General features: G+C 38.0%; 1 protein-coding gene across 3 annotated transcripts in view; it reads right to left on the bottom strand.

The window, feature by feature from the left end:
• LOC136885407 (zinc finger Ran-binding domain-containing protein 2) overlaps positions 1 to 23389 on the bottom strand; it is a 54868-nt gene that overhangs the window by 6403 nt on the left and 25076 nt on the right. The window contains exon 2 of one of the 3 annotated variants that reach the window (XM_067157937.2): positions 18286 to 18821. The exons of the other annotated variants lie outside the window; for them this stretch is intronic. The gene's annotated coding sequence lies outside the window, so the exon portion shown is untranslated. Of the gene's footprint in view, positions 1 to 18285; positions 18822 to 23389 lie in introns of those variants that run through there. 3 annotated transcript variants of the gene reach the window in all.

Below are 23389 nucleotides of genomic sequence, written 5' to 3'. Positions count from 1 at the left end.
CCAGTGAACATCTTACGGGGTATACTGATCAATGAAATACCTCAACACTTGTTGCAATCCTTCTTGTTGCCTTGCTTATAGATAGGTGCAATTATTCTCTCTCTGCTAGTTGATTTACGTCGCGCCGACACAGATAGGTCTTATGGCGACGATGGGACAGGGAAGGACTAGGAGTGGGAAGGAAGCGGCCATGGCCTTAGTTAAGGTACAGCCCCAGCATTTGCCTGGTGTGAAAATGGGAAACCACGGAAAACCATTTTCAGGGCTGCCGACAGTGAGGTTCGAACCTACTATCTCCTGAATACTGGATACTGGCCGCACTTAAGCGACAGTGCAATTATTGTTTTCGTCCAATCACAAGGTAGCTTACTAACATTCCATGCTAATCTTATTACTCTATTAAGCCATTTCATCCTTGCCTTCCCATAATATTTTGCCATTTCAGGTCTAATTTCATTTATTCCTACAACTTTATGACAATGGAGTTAATTTACCACCCTTTTCACTTATTCAAGCGTAATTTCACCAATATCATTGCCCTTGTCCGCATATGGATGGTCCATTCACGATATCACCAGAAAAATTTCCTTTCACTTTGAAGAATTTCAAAATATTCCTTCCACCTGTCCATTTATTTCCTGGGCTCTATTACGAGTTCACCTGATTTACTTAAAACAATGTTCATTTCCTTTTCCTCCTCCCTTTCTAAGATTCTTTATTACTGTCCAAAACAGTTTCCCTGCTGCTTGACCTGGTCTTTCCATTTCATTACTGAATTCTTGCCACAAATAACGAAAATGAATACACGTAACACCAAATTACATATAAATATATTACATACAAATGAGGTTTAATTAAGATGTTTGGAAGTTATATTTTGTCGGGACCTACAGAAATGACGTATAAAACAGAATTAGCAGAAGTGAGAGTCCGACTCGTTGGCTGAACGGTCAGCATACTGGCCTTCGGTTCAGAGGGTCCCGAGTTCGATTCCCGGGCGGGTCGGGGATTTTAACCTTCATTGGTTAATTCCAATGGCTCGGGGGCTGGGTGTTTGTGCTGTCCCCAACATCCCGTTCCAAGCTGTCAGAGGAGAGATGGCGTGGGAGGACATCAGTAGGCGAGTTTGAGTGGTGTCTTTAAAAGTAGGAAGGATCACAATATGAAGATAAGGTTGGAATTCAAGAGGACAAATTGGGGCAAATATTCGTTTATAGGAAGGGGAGTTAGGGATTGTAATAACTTACCAAGGGAAATGTTCAATAATTTTCCAATTTCCTTGCTATCATTTAAGAAAAGGCTAGGAAAACAACAGATAGGGAATCTGCCACCTGGGCGACTGCCCTAAATGCAGATCAGTAGTGATTGATTGATCCCTGCAACTCACACACCACACATAACACTACCCTCCACCACAATAACATGCAGTTACCTACACACGGCAGATGCCGCCCGCCCTCACCGGAGGGTCTGCCTTACAAGGGCTGCATCCGGCTAGAAATAGCCACACGAAATTATTATTATAGCAGAAGTGAGTTACGTTTAAACCAATCTCAACTCTTATATGTGTGTTCTAATTTAATGAGGTAGTACAATAATAGTCTATAACATTATTATTGCTGTTCCTTTTAAGGAACCAAACACTAATGTCTGTAACTATACACAAGCACTTATTGAAAAATAGGTCAAAAAAGATGCTGTGTATTTGGATACAATTATGTAACAATAGAGAATTTAATACAAATATACTTTCATCAGCAGAATTAACAGAATACTCAGCAAGAATATACATTTACAATGCATGGAATTACCACCTTGAAAAAAAAAAAAAAAAATTATTAAACATCCATTTCCACAGCCATCAGGTAAAAAATTGACCATGGGATACACAACAAGCCAAATGATTCCTATTCCTATGTTATAACAAGTTTAAGAGGTAAATTAGTCAACTTTTGTACAACACACAAAATCTTACGAAATATACTGCATAGCATAGTGTCAACAAGAGCTTAGATTAGATTTTAAGAACAGTGTAAGTTATTAGAGTGTTTCCATAGTTGTGATGGAATACTAAAACAATCTACATGTTGCAGGCAGAATCCTATATCCAGTACATAGTGAATACTAGGCAAATTGAGAATTGTCTAAAAGTTACTAAATAAATCAAATTCATTTCAATTAACCAAGGCAAATGACAATCTGCCTAACAGCAAGTAGTCAAATGTGAATAATATTAATACAAAACATGTGAATATAAATATTTGAAATGTTTCTTTTCGATAAGTACTGAAAATGAAATCACCAAACTAAAGAATATCAGAATTATTCCTGTAACATTACAGAACACAATGGAAAGCTACCTACTTCAATAGTTACAAGCAAGTGGCCCATAACTTCATAATTACAAAGAAAACCTTCAGCTGCACATTTAGGCCCTCTGCACACAGAGCTACTTATTAGAAACGTGACTGGTTTGTAACCGGGGTCACAAACTGGTTAGAAACTGAATAGTAACTCGGCTCCACACACGAAGCTACTGTACGGTGACGGATTCTTCCTGATTAGCCATTTGTAAAGTTTGTTGCAGACTCGCTAGATCGCTACAACCATTGACTCAAGTGACGAAGAAGACACGATCGTGTTTCATTATTTCAGAAGAAAAAAAAAGAAGAAGGTACTGGGTTCACCCATATCTTGAAAAGTACATCCACTGCAGATTATTCATAGCAGTAAAGGAGTTCGAACAAACGGATGCTAAATTTATTTCTTTTTATCGTATGACCAAACACAGTTATATGGACTTGGTGCAGCTTATATGAGGGAATGTGTGAGTTCTGAGGAAAGGTAAGAAAGGTTTGTGAACTTTTTTTTTTGCTATTTGCTTTACGTCGCACCGACACAGATAGGTCTTATGGCGACGATGGGGCAGGGAAGGGCTAGAAGTAGGAAGGAAGCGTCCGTGGCCTTAATTAAGGTACAGACCCAGCATTTGCCTGATGTGAAAATGGGAAACCGTAAAACCATTTTCAGGGCTGCTGACAGTGGGTTCGAACCTACTGTCTCCCGAATACTGGATACCGGCCGCACTTAAGCGACTGCAGCTATCGAGCTCGAAAAGTGATCTTTATTTTTACAAAAAAATTAAAAAGCTTAGAAAATAATTCCATTCGTTCTCCGTAATGTCCTTTCTTGCATAATCCTTCAGCGTACAATTGTACGGGGTGTTTTTTTAATTTCTCCCACTACCTTTATGTTGAAACCTTGTTCGCTCGCCATCGTAAAAAGGCACTTGATCACTTGGAACTGAGAAACTAAACTCGCTGGTGACTGGCTCTGCGAGTCACCTGGAACTGATTACAAACTGATTACTAACTGGTAGCGCCGTGTGTGGCTTTCCATTGAAATACACAGGAAGTGACACTCAAGTAATCGGCCGGAAACTTCAGTTACCAATCAATTACTAATGAGTAGCTCCGTGTGTAGATGGCCTTAGAGATGTGAAGGTGATTATTATTTTAATGGGGAATACAAAATATCCATCTTCTATCAACTCCAATCAGAGGAGATAAAGGAGGAAGTTCGTTTGGAGAATAAAGGATAGAAGTACTATGTAAGGTGCAAAAACGAGACACCCAAAAACGTCACATAAAAACAACACCACTGAGTGGGTTGGTCATGCAGCTGTGAGCTTTCATTCAAGAGACAGTGGGTTCAAATCTCACTGTCGGCAGCTGTGAAGATGGTTTTCTGTAGTTTTCCATTTTCATACCAGGCAAATGCTACGGCTGTATCTTAATTAAGGCCATGGCCACCACCTTCCTAATCCTAGCCCTTTCCCATCCTTCTGTTATTAAAAACCTTTGATGTATTAGTGTGACATACAAACAAGTAACAAAAAAGAAACAAACCACCCAATACCACTAACATTGAAAGAAAACAAGACTTGACTATGGGAGGTCAGACAGAAAACATGAAGCCGAAGAGCCTGACACAAGTAAGCAAAAGCAATGTCAAACCCAGTGAGGGTTTTCAGAGTCATCACCTAACGTTCCCAAATTGAGAGTGCTTTAGAAGGAGAACGGTGGTACAAAAGAAGGAAAAACAAAGGAGAAATGACTGGCCAACAGAGAGAATGAAGAGAAAAGCAAACACCTTCTCAATATCAGAGATGAAATGAATTCTCGGAATAGAGAAGAGGATTATTCTGACCAGATTGATTGAAGAATTGAAGGCAGTGAATCACAACAAAAACTCGTGACAATTCTTACAACACATCAAAAATCTGAAAGGAAGAGCTCAGAGTGCAACTCTTTTCATCAAAGAAAATAACAACAACTTGTTAACTGGCAAGGGCAAAACTGTGGAAAGATGGAAGGAATACTGTTCAGAGCTTTTGAACTGCACTAACCCAAACAAGACGTTTGCTACAGAAGCTCCAGAGAATATAAAGGGTGAAGAAGAATGGGATATGACCAAGGAAGACATGAAGGAGGCAATCAGAAGGTTGGGGAACAACAAAACCCCAGAAAATGATGGAATAGCAGGGGAAATGATCAAGGAAGGAAAGAGAGGATACACTTTGATATGACTGCAAGGTACTTTCCAACGGTATCCTTAATACACTGTGCCATATCAGAGCCATGGATTAGTGATCCAGGCACATACATTTCAAAATTTTATTAAACATGTTCTGTATTTGGCGTGCGCGGATCCGAGAGGGGAAACGCGTGAGCACTGAAAACCATAGGAAGTTCCATCCAAGGAACGAGTGCGATAGAGATAACCGTGTGACGGGAACAGAAGAGGGCATGTCTTGATCGCGTACGTGATAATACTGTGGGGGCGAATATCGCAGATTGCCAACATTCCGCACAGAAATTTTACGTAGGGAGCCAGCCTAACGGGACGAAAAGGTGGGGTGAGATTAAATTTACACCTCAAATTATACTATAATTAGGAGAAAAATGACACCACATGCATCTTCGTAATTATGTAGAGAGATTGTCCAAAAGGGGTATGTTAAATATCCTGTGGAATTTAAATTACGCAGTAGTGACTATCACATAAAGAAAGCGTCCCCACGCAATACACGGAACACATGGCCTGTCGCGAGGAATCCCGCAATTGCTTAAGAGGCAGGGATGATGCTATGGATATTGAAAGAAAGTTTACGAGCGGATTAGTTTCTGCATACAATCAAGATTTATGGAATACGTTTAGCTACCTCTCGAGCGCACAGCTTCACTGATATTCCCAATATCAATAGAATAGATTGATATTCTCTCTGGGAGGAGTCTAGGGTCAGCCATCTTGTGCTAGTCTTAATAAATAGACCATCGAGAGGCGCACCCCACTTCAGTCAGGAAGTAGTCTCGGAGCTTGCTCCACGTCACTCGTCACCACAATCAGTTCCTTTGTGCGGGAATGATTTGAAAGATATAAGCTCGTATTCGGAAAACAATTCACAAATGTATGTGTTTGAGAGCGAACAAATATGGAATAATTACTATAACACTTAAAACAGATTGTGATTATTGTTTAATAGATAATAGGGCATAACTTCTGTGCATGACTGTAGCCTTGAGATCACTATAAAGGGCGATTGTAACATTAAGATAACGAGTGAATAATATTTTGTGTTTGTGTTGTTAGGTAGACTAATATTTGCATTTGGTTACGTAAAATTGATAATAAGGGGGGGGAGGGTTACATCGAGTCCATCAAGGTTACAGTGTCAAAAGTTAACGATGAGAAAATGCGAATGCAAAGCCAAGTTATATATCAGTATGTGCCTAGAAACAAAAGCACTGAGCCCAAGGTCACGCACAATAGAAAACACCAGCCAAGTCTTTCGTGGCGCACATATAGTATTCGCAAGCTCAAGTACCAGACGACATAGGGAAATAAAGTGAAGCATATAATCAGGATAAACTCCAAGACTTCGGCAGAATTAGCGCAGGGATTTCTGGACCTTTGCCCAGTAGTATATCGTGGTAAGTACATAAGAAAAAGGAAAGAGGGGAAGTAGGGATAGCAAAACAGCTCAAACAACAAGATGTATTAACAAAATCACCAAAGGGAAAACATTTATACAATCAAGAAATTCTGATAATTATCAAAATCAAATTACAGTGATTGCTCCATTTTCAAGCATAAGCTAAAATTCAAAAAAGTTACATGGGACTCATCAAGGGAAAAGTTGATTTGAGATCGTGACTAGAATTTTCAGAATTGCTATGGCAATACAAAGAGGAATTTAAAGGGACGATCATTAGACCGTGACTAAACCTAGGTTATAACCCTGTAAATGGAAATAACATATACACCTGAGGAAACACTTTATGGAATAATAAATAGAATTGACTGGAAATCGAATAATCGACAATTGAGAAGGGATCTAACAGTAATCTTTACACGTTGAAAGAGAAAAAGCACCATAATTACACAACACGTACAAAATAGTTAACAATGCGTAAGGGCCAATATCACAATTTAGAACCACTTAAAATTTATGAAATAGGAAGCAGGTCAGAGGGACAGAAAAACATGAAAGGACAGGGAATGGGAAAGCAGTGTTGACGGGAATGGCGAGGGTGAGAGAGGGTAAAAATCAGGCTGCTGTATCTATTTCCAGGATTTTGAAATCACACGCACACAGGACTTACACAAAGTTCTGTATCAGAGAGAAAAGTTTGCCCAAGCACAAGTCCTTTGCACAACATATGACCACGTCTAAAGGATTGAAGTTGTTTATGCAAACAGTATGAAGTGCCCAGAATGGGCCAGAGTTTGAAAAATATGTAAGTTAAGGCCTGAGGGACCAAGCAGTGAAGAAAATCCAAAGTATCAGAATAACATAATTACAAGTCTGCTCACCCTGCACTGAGATGAAATGTCACGTAGAACGAAGATTATTTAAAATCGCTACGGGCCAGCCGTGCAAAAGAGTTCCTGCTCCCACTGCTTACATTAACAGAAAATGCCTGACCGCTGATTGCAAAGCAGCGGTGACTTTTATACCGGAGCGAAGCATAGCCGAGAACATACGAGAATCAGGTTACGTAACAGAGTGCATGCCAGGCAGGCGGAACAGCAAGCAGTCTCTGGTGAGGCGAGTGAGCAGATAGAGCACAGTAAGTCCAGTTGGAATATTCACGGCAGCGAAGTAGGCAGAAGGTAAGATGAAAGATGAACATAGTAGCAGAGATTTAGGGAGCACGTAACAGTGTAACAGTGTCTTCAGTGGAGAACGAGATATCAACCATGTTCCAAGAAACAGCTACCCAGCTCTGGACCCTTGGTATACCAATGATGATCGTGGCTGATATGGAGGTCTAAAGTCTCCCAGCACGGGCCCACCCGAGGCTCGAACGGAAGGCACCATGGAAGTAATCAGATAAGTGCATCATTCCGTTATTAGTAATTATGAATGCGTAGCTTGTAAATAAGTCAATAGTACATTAGGATGTATTTTTTTTTTAAATTATATTTAACACGTCGGGTGCCACGTGCCGCCATATGGCGTCACGGTGGTCTTCAAATTTGAGATGGCGTGACGCCATATGGCGGCACACCGTTCTTGAAATCAGAGTTGGCGTGACACCATATGGCGGCACAGTTGAGTTTCAGGCGATGCACCGTAGATAATCAGCTGTGACATCTATGCGCGTAAAATTGGTACTACGTGAAGGCCGAACTTCAGGGTCTATTCCAGCTATGTATTTTTACTCTATGCCACCATGTGGCGCCACAGTATTCTTCCGAAGCCACTGACTGGCCAGTGGTCATTGTCACAGGTGAAAGCACGCCAGGCATTGTTTATTCCTCGTTTACGTACGTATTATCAGTCAGTTTATATAGTTGTGCAAAAATGTAAAAAATGGAAGATATTGGTAATAGTCTTACGAGGGAACACATACATGTGTTACACTCGGATCCGGTTGAAATTTGGTAGGAATATTCGTGGGAGGCAATAGAATGCTAAGGTGAAAACTGCATGTACGCAGCGCAAGTTTAAACGCCAAAATTGAACAAATAAAGAGTCATAAAATTAGAAGTGCTGCGGGAGTATCGGGGTGTGGCGGAGAGGTAGGGAGGAGCGAAGCAGCGGACGTGAACCAACCGGGTTGCGTCAAGCTGCGCTAGCAGCCAGGTAGCGTATAGTTAGCGCGTTCCCCTTAGCTTCCCGATCAGATGTGCAAAACGTAAATATGAAAATAGCACATAAAACAAGTGTACAAAGGACGATGTTTGAACAACGATGCCAATAAGGTTTGAAAAATTACGAGTAACAAGAACTCTGGCATGCCGAGACGCATATTTTCATTGTTTAGAGTTATCAGAAAACTGTTCACAACAATATGTAATGTAATATAAGTACTTGTTTTGCATTTTACTAGGTTTCATAAATATTGCGTTAATTTGAATTAGCAAATAAATATCCCGTATTTGAAATTCGTATTGCACATTCCACGTCAAAAAATTCTGTGACACCATATGGCGTCGCGCTATATTTTATCTTTCCTAAAAATTGATGTGACACCATATGGCGTCACACATGACCATGGTATGGTGAGATAAAATTTACTTAGTACATCATATAAATACATCCCAAGATTATATAAACAGACTACAATGCGTACATTTGCTTTGGCACCAGTGGAATGCAATTCAAAAACTTGCCTGGCACCAGTGGAATAGTGTGCTACAATCGGCTCGGCACTCAATGTGTTAAGGGCTTAGCGTAGGAAGCTTGTTGAGTGAGTTAATGTTGTTGATTTGCTAGAAATCATGGGGGGAATCTGTGTAATTAATCTACTTTATAATCACTGGGTTACAGTGATCGTGTGATTCATTTTGGGAGCGGGTTAGATGTACAGTTTTTATTACTTTTAGAATAGACACTTTAAAATTTACTTTGTGAGTGCATTATTAAAGATTAAGGTGATGGAATATGTAGTAGGCACACAGTCAGTGAATGTAAATGGAGTGTAATTAATGCATGTATTTTTCTTTTGAAGTACGAATGCACTCGATACATTTTCTTTTAAATGCCAAATTCGTAGTAGATTTGTAGCATAAGGGGATACAGATATGCTGTATGATGTATTATGAACGAAGCTGGGATTCGAATCTACGGCCTCCATGTAGATAGCGATTTCCGTAAGGAAGCATTTTATGTTAATTCCTCTATTCCCCTGCATTATAAAGAAGTACATAATATTTCTTATATGACTAATCATCGAGTTTAAGTGTTGTTTCTTTGTTATTCTTCGGCGTGCTCAGGTCGCGAACCCGGGTCTGTATTTCTTGAGTCTGTGTCAGTATGAATTAAATAGTGAGAAGATCCCTGTTAATGATCTAGTTATTTAAAGTTGTGATTTGTTGTCTTACCAAAGGGTATTTCTACGGTCATTTATATGAAAAGTTTAAAAGCATGTGATTTGTTTCCAATAGAATGAGAAGTTTAGAGTATTGTATGAGGTCATGCAGAGTTGAGATTTTAAAAGGGAACTTGTGAGCAAAAAGAAGAGAGGTGAGCATGGTTTTCCATCTGTTTTGGCTGTCACTTTGAAATGTATGGCTGAGGGGAGAACAGTATTAGGGTAAAAGACAGACCCTTTACCAAAAATCGTATTCTCTCTCACAAGGGAGTTGTAAATGCGTTAGGTTTGTTTCGTATACAAAGAAATTGTTCGGCCGTAGGGCTAGGTAATTAATTAATGAATTAATTTAGGTGATAGGAACCCTTTTCGTGAATAAAATAGATAGGGTTTATCTTTCAGCAATCCACTACGATACCAAAAGTTTCATGATTCGAATCCTGGCACAACCAACATGGAATCGCCCAGGTTTTCTTTGACTTGGACAGATATATACATACAGCCAGTGACTGAATGTGTATTTTTTAACTGTTTTTCTTTGTGTCTCTTGACTGCTTATGCAAGTGATTTGATTGCGCGTTCCGAGTAAATTCTGACTTGACTCACGTAACGATGATGGGTTCGTATTTCTCTGTCTCTATTGGTGGAAAAATATCTAATTCCCTCCATGGGAACTTAGAATTTCCATTCGGAATTGCTAGGCGGGCATTAATTCCATTGTGGAGTTTTATCTCCTGTATGCAGTTATCAGACTGTGCCTCATACATAGGCTTCTGATAAGTTCACCTGCATACACCCAGCGTCAGTGGGTAGGGTTTGACACATCCCACTCTGAAGAGTCTAGTGTCAGACCTAAGACGAAACGCTGGTTAATAGAGCAAACGCCTGAAAAGCCATACATCTAATTTTTGATCTGATCTTTTATATTCTTCGTAGTATTCAAGAGCGTAGATACTAGTTGAAATTCACAATCTTGATGAGGTATGGAACTGGGCATATATGTATAATGTTGTTGTAGTAGAGAAGAAGAGATCTCTTGATATTCTTTGTATCACTGCGAAGTGTACTTTAAATCACTTATCTTGATGAGATTTAGAATTGAGCATATATGCAAAGTAATGTCCTAATATGAGTTGAACAAATATAGTACTGTAGTGGAATGGAAATTCTATATAGTTGTGTATAAAGAAAACAATGTCAAAAGTATTGAAGGTATCCATGGAGATTAATGACTTTAAAAAATTAAAGTGAAAAGGCACCTGAATCTAATTAAAAGATTTTATTCTTTGTATTCAAATGGTGGAGTGAAATCTCATCCAGTGCTGATATAAAAGAAAGGAAAAATAAATTAGAAAAATGTAGGAAATATTAACAAAATTTAAGGAATGTAAAGAAAAGAATGAAAGAAATAAGTCAAATTGTGGCTCATCTTATGTAACGAAGTGTTGGATGTATTAGTAAAATAACATGCTAAGCAAATGACATTAGAAAGAAAATGATTGAGATTAGGGGAAAAAAAAAAAGATACTAAGGTTTAATGAAAAGCGTTAAGAGAGAAACTTAAGGTGGGGGTGAAGAATGAAAAGGGGTAAATGCTGAGAAGAGGTGGAATGAATAGAATGGAAGATTGAATTTAGATTGGTTAAATTAACATTTTTAAGAATAATGATAAAAAGATCAAATAGAATGTTGGTTTTTTCACATATTTTATTTTGGTTGTAATTAGAGTTAAAATATGGATCTAAATGTATGAAAAAATTCTCTGTTATACCAAATAATTGGCCTTCTTGTAATTTTTTAAGAATTCTTAGATCTTGTTGAATATTGGTGAAATTATGGTTATAGTCGTGCACATGTTGACCTACAGCCAAAAATTTATTGTATCTAATGGCAGTCTTATGTTCCGAGTATCTAGTGGTGCATATGTTGATCTACAGCCGAAAATTTATTGTATCTAATGGCAGTCTTATGTTCTGAGTATCTAGTGATGAAGTTTCTCCCTGTTTGTCCGACGTAAGAAAAATTGCAATCATGACATTTTAATCTATAAACACCTGATTTAGAAAAACAAATTTATTAATAGAGGTGGAGTTGTATAAGATGTCAGAATTCTTATTATTAGTTTTGAATGCTATATTGATATTGTATTTTTTAAAGGTGTTAGTGATTTTGTAAATGTCCTTGTTAAAAGTAAAGGTTGAAATTATTGAGGTATTGGGTTTATCTTTTATTAAAGTAGTTGAAGGGCGATGTCTGTATTTATTAATTATTCTATCAATGAAAGAATTGTCGTATCCATTTGATGAAACGAATGGTATTTAATTCACTTTTTAGATCTTGTTTGGACATCGGAACAGTGAAAGCTCTATGAACTAAACTACTGTAAGTAGCCCGTTTATGGGTTATTTGAATCATAACAGATTGTGATACTAATTTGAGTAGGTTTTCTGAGGATTTTATAACCTAATGAGGTTGTGTTTCATTTCTGTTTCCTGTTGCCCTGCTTACTTATGCTTAACTTTTGGACACTAGTGTATATCAATGTATGATTAAAAGAATTCCTGAGAAAGTTATCTCACAAAGCTAGTCCAGCATGTGGGTTCAGCTATACATCAACACAACATTCTATACAATTCCTAAAATTTTGGTCAGACAAGCTTATAGAAGAGTAAGCTTTCCATCCCAGACACTAACAGAGTGGAATTGAAAATTTTGCAACTAGTTTCCTCAGTTAGCACAAAAGAAATTTTTGGCTAGTACAGAATATTCCAACATGACTGTACTTGCATGAAGGAATTAAAAGCCAAATAACTGGCATTGGTCAGTAAAAAGATACAAAAATTCATACACAAAAAAGTCCATCATAAAGTCAATGTGTAATAAGTATGAGGTAAATAATTAGCCTAATCTTTTCTCATGAAAGAATTACAGATGGATAAAATATATAGCCTTAATTTTGGCGCAGGCTTATTTAAATGAATGTATAGTGTATTCCAGAAAAGCAGGAATTAAAGCTCATACAGCTAGGACTGCTGTCTTTCTTGGTAAAAGTATAATGAGAGAGTAAGACTCAATCCCCAGACCTAATGCCCACCAGTCAAACAGCCAAAGAAAATCTAAGAAGAAACAGTCAACACTTTTAAAATAGAACCACAATGTATAAATCACAATTTTATTTTGAAGCATTAATGAGAATATCTTCATCAAGTTTTAAAGCACACTCACAGATTTAATTTGCAAAGATATTTGGCTACTTAATAATGCAAATTCACTGTCAATAATACCAATGTATGTTGCACACCCCTGATTCTTATGAATGTACTATATTTGTATGCTGTTTTACTGATCATTAGCAAGCAAATTGTGAGATAAGTATTTATGAATCATTTGGCCTGTTATACCAATCACATGAAGGCTCCTTCACAGTGTATAGTATGCGCACTTTTTAGTGATAGATTTTTGTACTCGTTGGAGAAGTAAGAAGGGTTCCGTTAATACTGCCAACTGAATGGAAATGAAATCTGAATTGAATCGATAATATGATCGATCGATATGAATTTTATAAACCTTTATTATTTTAAGCAAACAACTGTGTCACACACACAATATATAATACTATATAACATTTCCGTTGCGAAACGTGTTCCTAGCATGAATTCTATAGTTTGGCTTTGCTGTGTAAACAACAACAGTACAAGTACTTAAAGTGTACGCCAGATGTCGCACAGCGATGATAAGCGATTCTTAGTTTGTGTTTCAAAGGTTGCCAATACGAATCTCGAAGATAACCGAAGTCGACCACTTCAGCATTAGGGTGTAAATCTATCACTAAAAAGTGCGCAGATAGTAATGTCATCACAACTCTAAACAAAAGAAAAGCTGACAATGTACAATGGAGGGACATTAGAAATTAAAATTTTATTTTGGGGAAGATATTAAAAATATGCACATTTTTTCCCCCTTTAGGTTCACAAGAATATCATTTAATTACTATGCAATTTATGAGATGTCAGTGCCAGCCTTTTGTACTGCAGGAGTTCTTTAACATGTTTGAACCCAAGGACACAGTTGTCACATTTAAAAACTCTCAAATGCTCAACCTTGGCCATAATAAAACCAGCAATTATCTTGGGAAAAGGAGAATGACTAGCCAATTGCACCACAAAAGTCAGCCCGTTTAAGTATGTATATTACAGTAATTTATTACAAGTTATCTGAAATGGTAACATTTTGTATTGCAACAGTGGCAGAGAAGCAGCAATGCTAGCTTGGCACAATATTGAGGGTTGAAAATTGACTGCAGTCAAAACAGATACAGTACAACATTGTTTATTCCAAATAGCTGGGACCAGAAGTCATCCAGATCAGTGAAATTCTGGATAATCCAAAAAGTCAAATAGAATATAATACACAACTAATTCAAATTATAATGGTATAAGCAAGTTAATATCCTCATATTCACAACAGTATAAACAGCTAAACACTAATAGTTACATTGTATCTCTTGCATGGCATCACACACTGTATGCAAATAATAACTTACTGTAACACGAAAATAATCGGCATGTTAATTTTGTATATCGCTTGTGTGCAGTATGATCACTAATATAACTTCTATGAATGCTTTTTCTGTTTGGAATTCTAAGTATGTCATCACTTCACCCAGCTTCTTTTTGCCTCCATATGAGACAAAACCTTTTCTGATTGTGCGCCAGTCTCCTTTCCTGCACAACTATCACCATCTACATTATTTGCAAGTGCATAAGTGGCTATAATTGTGTCATCCAGCATCATACCGTAGCCACTGCCATGGATGGTTTGTAACCAAGCAATTGATTCATAAACATCTACATCTGAGCAAATATTTCAACAAAGTCTCTGAAGCTTGGAGCTCATCAAACATTTCATCACTAGAATCCAAACAGCTGGCCACATATTTTTCCACGACTTCCTTGCAAGTGTTTTAGTGTTGCACTGATGCAGTTAGGTCTTTAGACAATGATGGCATAGTAAAGGGCTACAAATGAGAAGGAAGCAGCCATGGCCTTAATCAAGGTACAGCTCTGTGTAAAAAAGGGGAAACTATGGAAAACCATTTTCAGGGCTGCTGATGGTGGGATTTGGATTCAAACCCACCATCTCCCAAATCCAAGCTCACAGCAAATTGCATAGTCAACTCGCTCGTTTCAAGACTTCTTACCACGAGTTCTACATGTTCCCAAGCGGATGCAACCTATAAATAATGCCTTTGTGTTGACTGACTTCAATAGAACAATCACACCATTTTCTTCCTCTCCTTCAATCAACTTGGTCAGTAGGCTTTTCTATACAAATGCTTCAGTTTCCAAAACTGACTGAAGCAAAGCTGTTACATTAGGTGATAAACATTTCTCTCTGATGTCACCATTGATCAGTTCTTCTGTTGGATGTAATGGAGCATTAACAATGAACAATATTACTTTCAACGATAAGCTTTCTTCCATTACAAGATATTAGAATCATTCCGTATTGACGGTTTTCACTTTACAAAGGTGAAAAATGAGAGTATCCTCCTAATTCAATACAATAAATATTCCGTCATTAGACGGAGTAAACAAATTCAAACATGCTTCGGCTCGTTTGAGCCATCTTCAGTGAAAAATTAGGAGAGTTTGAAATAATTTACATAATATAAGTTGAAAAATTGCTAAAAACATAATGAAGGAGCAAATGAAAAAACAAACAAAAGAGAGCCTAGACGCAAACAAAATTAGCACAAATATACAATATTTACATCAATATGCGGAGCAAAAAACAACTCACTGCGACAAAATTCAGTGAAAAGGTGTTAATTTAAAATAATAATTGAAACTAAAAACTGTGTTAACCTAAGAAAACAAAGGAATGAAAAAACAAATGATACAGATGGAAATGAACAATAGTAGCACATGGTGAGGTTGTGGACCTCATAGTTTACAAAATATTGTTTAATAACAATAACAAAACAGGTTGAAATCACTGTCGAAAATCATCCTTGTAGAAACCCATCACATTAAATTGGTCAGGAGGGGAGCGGGAGCAAACATTTTTGAGAAACCAAGCCTGATATAACGTGCAGGCGAAAAGCCTGTGACAAGGAAAAAACACCAATGAAATATAAAGCTTTAGAAACAGCAGCATTCTCAATGTCTTCTCATCTAGCGGTCCCTTTCTTGATTATTGTTTCATAATGTTGGCTGGTGTCTTGCCTTATTATAAAGGGTCGGAAGGGCTGCGATATAAAATTGAGAAGGTGTGTTAGGTAGAAGACAGATGCATAGTAAACTGTAAGTGATCTAGTGGAAACCGTCAATGAAGTTCTAATCTGTAATGGAAAAATGAGGTTGTGTGAGAAACGTGGGGTGATAAGCAAAAAGTGTAGAATGGGTGTAAAGAAAGCTTAAACTTACGGTGTTTAGCAGGTGGTTGTCCTCTCAAATGGCCTGGCCTTCTCAAAGTAACGGTCTCGTTTGCGTGATCGAGTCTATTATTGGTTCAACTGTGTTTGCTAGGATGGAAGGAACGGAGGGGGAAGGGGTGGTCCAGGGCTGGTGTGAGGAGGGCAGTCGAACCAACAGTAGACTCGATCACGCGAACGAGACCGTTACTTTGAGAAGGCCAGGCCATTTGAGAGGACAACCACCTGCTAAACACCGTAAGTTTAAGCTTTCTTTACACCCATTCTACACTTTTTGCTTATCACCCCACGTTTCTCACACAACCTCATTTTTCCATTACAGATTAGAACTTCATTGACGGTTTCCACTAGATCACTTACAGTTTACTATGCATCTGTCTTCTACCTAACACACCTTCTCAATTTTATATCGCGGCCCTTCCGACCCTTTATAATAAGGCAAGACACCAGCCAACATTATGAAACAATAATCAAGAAAGGGACCGCTAGATGAGAAGACATTGAGAATGCTGCTGTTTCTAAAGCTTTATATTTCATTGGTGTTTTTTCCTTGTCACAGGCTTTTCGCCTGCACATTATATCAGGCTTGGTTTCTCAAAAATGTTTGCTCCCGCTCCCCTCCTGACCAATTTAATGTGATGGGTTTCTACAAGGATGATTTTCGACAGTGATTTCAACCTGTTTTGTTATTGTTATTAAACAATATTTTGTAAACTATGAGGTCCACAACCTCACCATGTGCTACTATTGTTCATTTCCATCTGTATCATTTGTTTTTTCATTCCTTTGTTTTCTTAGGTTAACACAGTTTTTAGTTTCAATTATTATTTTAAATTAACACCTTTTCACTGAATTTTGTCGCAGTGAGTTGTTTTTTGCTCCGCATATTGATGTAAATATTGTATATTTGTGCTAATTTTGTTTGCGTCTAGGCTCTCTTTTGTTTGTTTTTTCATTTGCTCCTTCATTGTGTTTTTTAGCATTTTTTTAACTTATATTATGTACATTATTTCAAACTCCCCTCATTTTTCACTGAAGATGGCTCAAACGAGCCGAAACATGTTTGAATTTGTTTAGTCCGTCTAATGACGGAATATTTATTGTATTGAATTAGGAGGATACTCTCATTTTTTCACCTTTGTAAACTCCTTCACATAGTTAAGAACAGAATACAAGGAAAAGTAGATAAGTATGTTGGAGAAGACCAATTTGGATTTAGAGAAGGCAGAGGAACAAGAGAAGCAATTCTGGCCTTACGCATGTTATTGGAGAGAAGGATGGAAATGAATAGAATGACTTATCTTACCTGCATTGACTTAGAAAAAGCTTTTGACAATGTGAACTGGGAACTACTGTTTAGAACTATGAGGAAAATAGGACTGGACTGGAAGGATAGAAGAATGATTAATCAACTGTATCTGAACCAAAGCAAAAAAATAATCATCAATCAGGTAGAAGAAAAGGCCAGGATTAGGAAAGGAGTTAGACAAGGTTGTCCCTTATCACCATATTTATTTAATATGTTCATTGAGGAAGTTATTCAGATCATGAAGGAGAAGACAAAGGGAATAAAAATCAATGGTGAAAGGATACATTGTATCAGATTTGCAGATGACAACGTATTAATTGCAGACTCAGAAAAAAAAAATTTAATAGAATGCTGAAAAGTCCTCTCAGGCACTCTCAAACTATGGAAATTAAAAGTAAACAAACGGAAAACAAAAGTAATGGCAGTACGGAAAAATATGGAAGAAATTAAAACCAATATCAAAATTGATGACGTCAGAATTGATCAGGTCAAACAATTCTGTTATCTTGGTAGTATGATAACAGAGGATAATAGATGCTTCCTGAAAGTAAAGAGAAGAATAGCATTGGCAAAACAGGCATTTATGAGCAAGAAAAACATTTTAACCAGCACACACATGAATATAGATGTCAGAAAATCCTTTGCAAAATCATTTGTATGGAGTACACTTCAGTATGGAAGTGAGAGTTGGACTCTGGGTACATTAGAAAGTAATCGACTTGAAGCTGCTGAAATGTGGATATGGAGGAAAATGACCAGAATGAGCTGGACGGAAAGAAAAACCAACCTGGAAATCTTAAGGGACGTTAAAGAAGAGATAAGATTTTTAAACGAAATGGAGAACAGGAAATTAAAATTTATTGGACATGTCATCAGACACAATACTTTCATCACTAACATACTTGAAGGGAAAGTGCTGGGAAAGAAAGGCAGAGGAAGACCTAGGATGAAGTATTTGGACAACATCAAGAAGAGGTTAGGTTGTGTCAATTACATGAAACTGAAACGAACAGCCAATGAAAGGAAAAGAGTGGTTGCATTGACAAGGCATTAGCCTTTAGAATATCTGCTAACTTGGAACCTTATTTATATAGCTATTACAATTTGTTGACCTTAAAAAATTGGTCACTTGCAACTTTCAATCTGCCCCCTTTGATATACCTCAAATTCTCATGCCTCTCAACCCTGTATTTTTGCTTACCTATCCTCAATCCACAGCCCCCTCCCCCTCATTCCTACCTTGCCTTTAGCCTGTCTCAGATGTTTCACCGATTGTGTATAGTTTCTTGGGGCTTCTCGCCCAGCTGCCATAACTCTGCTTAGATATTTTGGGAAGGAAGGTTTATCATACTTAAAGACATTATGGTATTTCTCTTTAGGTGAATTTTCATGGTACCATTAAAGACTGTGAAACACACAGATCAAAACTTTGCTACTGGCATGCTACATAATAATAACATAATAATAAGCCCACTCACAGACTCAGAGGTGCCAGAATGCTGTCCTGCAGGAATTCCTTTACGTGCCAGTAAATCTACCAACACAAGGCTGATGTATTCGAGCACCTTCAAATCCTACCAGACTGAGTTGGGATCAAAGCTGACAACTTGAGCTTCGTAGGCCAGAGCTCTACTGCCTGAGCTACTTAGCCTGGCAGCATACTAAGTGTTCAGTAATGATGCACTTGTTGGCCCTATAGTACAGCGGAGAGCACACTATAGTTAAGCAGTTGTCTCATAGTACAATGAAATTAAAAATTAAGAGTACAATATTTCCATCTTTTCGATACAAAATCAAGTAATGTGGGTTACATTACAAAATAAACATTTATTGAAACTAGTTTCGTCCTACTTTTTAAGGTCATCATCAATCAAATTGCGAGTTGCACAATCTATCTGATAGTTCATAGAAAATTTAAAAAAAGTCATGAAAACACAGTGGTCTGATAATGGACCGAGCTCGATAGCTGCAGTCGCTTAAGTGCGGCCAGTATCCAGTATTCGGGAGAGTAGGTTCGAACCCCACTGTCGGCAGCCCTGAAGATGGTTTTCCGTGGTTTCCCATTTTCACACCAGGCAAATGCTGGGGCTGTACCTTAATTAAGGCCACGGCCGCTTCCTTCCCACTCTTCCCACTCCCAGCCCTTCCCTGTCCCATCGTCGTCATAAGACCTATCTTGTCGGTGCGACGTAAAGCAACTAGAAAAAAAAAATTAATGGAAGAATATGTATCTTCCTTGCAAGTCAGAAGTGTGTTGAAGAATTCATTTCAAAACACCCCAAGATTCTCATAAATAGTGTTTCCTTTAAAATAAGACCTCTACTAACTAAAAACAAACGAGTTATTCTATCTAATGGTTGCCCTGCGATACCCAATATTGTTATTGAAGACGAATTTCTCAAACTCGGCATTAAACCAATGTCAAAGATATCACCTATTAGAACAGGTCTAACAATCCCTGGATTTTCTCACATTCTCAGTTTTCGGAGACAGATTTATGTTCGACTCACTCCCAACTGAATATGAGGGTACCAATTACTGGATTTATTTACCCTCTGACAAACCCACCTGCTTGCTTTGTAAAACTGAGGGGCACGTAGCTAGAAACTGTCCTGATAATGATGAAATAATAAATGAAGATTCCTCACTCAATCAAAACAGTCATTCTCATGGTAAGATCAATCTAACGGAATTTCAACTAGATGAGGATACACAAAAAATGAAAACAAACTGTCAAAGAAAATATTACCTGTACTACCTCACAAACTACTCTACAGACAAATGCTACATCTACAGCTCTTCAGTGTTCCCAAAACCAAAACTGTGGTCCTTTATCCTCAGTCGAAACGACTCAAACCTCTATATTTGAAATTTCCTCAAAACTCGTGTTCATCTTGCTGGATCAAAGAGGCCAATATCACTATATAGCAATGAAACTACAGACAGAAAAGACCTTGATTTTAAGAAACCTCCCCTAACAACTGAACCTACAACAAGTGAACAGGCAGGAAAACACAAAACAAACTTACAATAAGAAACCAAAGCACAACTATTAGTGATATGCTTAAGCCAATTAAGCAAGTTCTAGAAGCCAATCCTCAGTCCTTTCCCCTCAGTTACCTACAACTCCAATCTTATTTTGAAAACAGAATTGGAGTTAATGGCATAACAACAATAGCTTCCAATTACACCCAAGATCTGGAGGGTTTAGCCCAAGCCCTTCAAAAACTATATCCATACTACACTGAAAAATTCATAAAGAACAGGAGTACTCGAACAGTCAGGAAACTGCTTAAGGCCAGCAGTGAAAACCGAGATGAAGCAATTAACAGTTGAGTTCCAGATTACTCCAGCGATGACTACTTTGCTCACATAATGATGATGACATTCCCACTACACCTGTTTGTGAATCTTATGACCATAACATTGCTTCAATGGAACCTCAACAGTTTTTGATCACAGCGAGAGTATTTACAACTTCTACTAAATAAACATCAGCCTTCAGTTGTCTGTCTACAAGAAATTAACTTTCAAGACAACTTAATTTCCCATTTAAGACAGTTCAACGTACATTACAAAAACCGAATTAATCCAAATCATGCAAGTGGAGGCGTAGCTACCTATGTTAAGAATAATTTACACCATCAAGAGGTTCCTTCAATTACTGATTTAGAACCAGTCGCAGTTTTATTATACCTACCACAAGCTACACTATGTGATCAAAAGTATCCGGACACCCCCAAAAACATATGTTTTTCATCTTAGGTGCATTGTGCTGCCACCTACTGCCAGGTACTCCATAGCAGTGACCTCAGTAGTCATTCGACATTGTGAGAGAGCAGAATGGGGCACTCCGCAGAACTCATGGACTTTGAACGTGGTCAGGTGATTGGGTGTCACTTGTGTCAGAAGTCTGTATGCGAGATTTCCACACTCCTTAAACATCCCTAGGTCTACAGTTTCTGAAGTGATAGTGAAGTAGAAACGTGAAGGGACACATACAGCATGAAAGCGTTCAGGCCAACCTCGTCTGTTGACTGAAAAACCGCCGACAGTTGAAGAGGGTCGTCAAGTGTAAAAGGCAGGCATCTTAAAGCCACACATCATGCAAGTCAATGCCAAATGACGCCTCGCTTGGTGTAAGGAGCGTAAACATTGGACGATTGAACAGCGGAAAAATGTTGTGTGGAGTGACAAATCACGGTACACAATGTGGCGATCCGATGGCAGGATGTGAGTATGGCGAATGCCTGGTGAACGTCATCTGCCGGCGTGTGTAGTACCAACAGTAAAATTCGGAATCACCACTCGCAATTAGATGTAGAGAACTTTCTCTTACGCACTCAAGGTAGCAACTATGAATGAATCAAGAATTAAGTTGTATGCTTTTCCTAACAAACAAAGGTACACACATTAAATCAGGTTCACAACCACAGCCCCTCAATGCCAGAATAGCTAAGTTACTTGAAGAATTAAATTTAAATATCCCTCCTATACTCCTCTCAGACCACTCTCTTGATGTCCCACCATAGACTATTACCCTTCCAACAATTAACTTTGAAATAAATTCCAGTGTCAAAGACAAAATTGACAGATCTCACTACCATCAATTATTTCTTGAAATTTCTAATAAATACCCAAGGCACACTGCAATCTATACCGACAGATCAAAATGTGAGGAAAGAAATGGATGTGGGATTATATATCCTGAACGTACCATGCTATACCGAATGCCTGACTACTATACAGTCTTCTCTAATGAGCTGCATGCAATAAAGCAGGCTATGTTACATATTTTGAAAACCAGCACCTGCAATAGCTCCGTGATATTTTCCGATTCAAAAAGTGCTTTACAGGCAATAGAAAGTCCATCGAAACAAATTCTTGTACAAGAAAATCAATCAATCACTACTGATCTGCATTTAGGGCAGTCGCCCAGGTGGCAGATTCCCTATCTGTTGTTTTCCTAGCCTTTTCTTAAATGATCGCAAAGAAATTGGAAAATTATTGAACATTTCCCTTGGTAAGTTATTCCAATCCCTAACTCCCCTTCCTATAAACAAATATTTGTCCCAATTTGTCATCTTGAATTCCAACTTTATCTTCATATTGTGATCCATCCAACTTTTAAAGACACCACTCAAACTTACTCGCCTACTGATGTCCTCCCACGCCATCTCTCCTCTGACAGCTTGGAACATACCATTTAATCGAGCAGCTCGTCTCCTTTCTCCCAAATCTTCCCAGCCCAAACTTCGCAACATTTTTGTATAGTGTTGTCGGAAATCACTCAAAACAAATCGAGCTGCTTTTCTTTGGATTTTTTCCAGTTCTTGATTCAAGTAATCCTGGTGAGGGTCCCATACACTGGAACCATACTCTAGTTGGGTTCTGTATCCTTTATTAACAATCATAGTGATTACCCCAACGAAGGTCTTTTCTTATATTAACACCTAGGTAGTTACAATGATCCCCAAAAAGGAACTTTCACCCCATCAACGCAGTAATTAAAACTGAAAGGACTTTTCCTATTTGTGAAACTCACAACCTGACTTTTAACCCTGTTTATCATCATACCATTGTCCACCGCCCATCTCACAACACTAACGAGGTCACCCTGCAGCCGCTCACAATCTTGTAACTTATTTATTACTCTATACAGAATAACATCATCTGCAAACAGCCTGATCTCTGATTCCACTTCTTTACACACATCATTGATATACCGTATATAAGAAAACATAAAGGTCCAATAATACTGCCTTGAGGAATTCCCCTCTTAATTATTACAGGGTCAGATAAAGCTTCGCCTACTCTAATTCTCTGAGTTCTATTTTCTAGAAATATAGCCACCCATTCAATGACTCTTTTTTCTAGTCCAATTGCACTCATTTTTGCCAGTAGTCTTCCATGATCTACCCTATCAAATGCCTTAGATAGGTCAATCGCAATACAGTCCATTTGACCTCCTCAATCCAGGATATCTGCTATATCTTGCTGAAATTCTACAAGCTGAGCTTCAGTCGAATAACCTTTCCTAAACCCGAAGTGCCTTCTGTCAAACCAGTTATTAATTTCGCAAACATGTCTAATATAATTAGAAAGAATGCTTTCCCAAAGCTTACATACAATGCATGTCAAACTGACTGGCCTGTAATTTTCAGCTTTATGTCTATCACCCTTTCCTTTATACACAGGGGCTACTATAGCAACTCTCCATTCATTTGGTATAGCTCCTTCAACCAAACAATAATCAATTAA

This window comes from Anabrus simplex, chromosome 1, assembly GCF_040414725.1.
Source record: "Anabrus simplex isolate iqAnaSimp1 chromosome 1, ASM4041472v1, whole genome shotgun sequence".
NCBI classification, from domain to species: Eukaryota; Metazoa; Arthropoda; class Insecta; order Orthoptera; family Tettigoniidae; genus Anabrus; species Anabrus simplex.
The sequence above is the reverse complement of the archived record's forward strand: the minus strand, read 5'-3'. Positions and strand labels throughout refer to the sequence as shown.